Source organism: Pygoscelis adeliae, unplaced genomic scaffold (assembly GCF_000699105.1).
Source record: "Pygoscelis adeliae isolate BGI_AS28 unplaced genomic scaffold, ASM69910v1 Scaffold173, whole genome shotgun sequence".
Lineage (NCBI taxonomy): Eukaryota > Metazoa > Chordata > Aves > Sphenisciformes > Spheniscidae > Pygoscelis > Pygoscelis adeliae.
Window position 1 is genome coordinate 117263 of NW_008824409.1, and position 789 is coordinate 118051.

Here is a 789-nt window from a genome sequence, read left to right on the forward strand (position 1 = left end):
CGAGGCGGGATGGCCCCCAACCGCAGCCCCCCCTGGACAGCCCTGCCCCGCACTCACCGTCCGGTTGAAGCTGTGCAACAGACCCCAGCGCTCCCGGGATCCGGGGTCCTGTAGGGCGGGGACGAACCCCATGTCCAGCACCAGCTCGCAGGGGATGCGGAGGAGGGATGCTGCGGAAGAAGAGATGGGGATCAGCACGACAGGGATCCGCACCGCCCTCCCTGGGGGGCCACCACCACTGATCCCCCCCCAAGCTGATGGCTCCTCAGAGCTCTACTTCCCGTCGTGCCCAGGCAGAGTGTCCCAGATCCCCCAGACCCACCTTTCAGGAGGGGTGGCTGATCCTCCACAATGAACACCCGGGGGGCCCTGCCTGGCACGGCCGGTGTTGCTCTGGGGGTGTCAGCATCCGGCCACCCTCCGGGGCTGCTCGATGGCTTGACCAGGTCTGTGTCCCTGGCTGCTGGAGGGGACCCGGGGCCCCCATGACGGCCCAGGGTCCCAGGGGGATCGGTGGGCTGCTGGGGGGGTCCTGGCACCATGGTGGGCAGATGAGTCGGGGGTCCCCACGTCAGCCCTGATGCATCCCCCTGCAACACCGTGGCACCGGGATCTGACGTTACTGTCCCCACGTCCCCGAGCAGTGCTGGGCTGGTGGTGGCAGCTGTGATGGTGGTGGTGACAGCGGTGGCGACGCCGATAGTGGTGGTCAGCCCCAGGGAAGATGCAGGCTGGGACGGAGCTGGCTGCCAGGGGGGCCCAGTGGCCGTGGTGGGGGCTGGGCTGCCT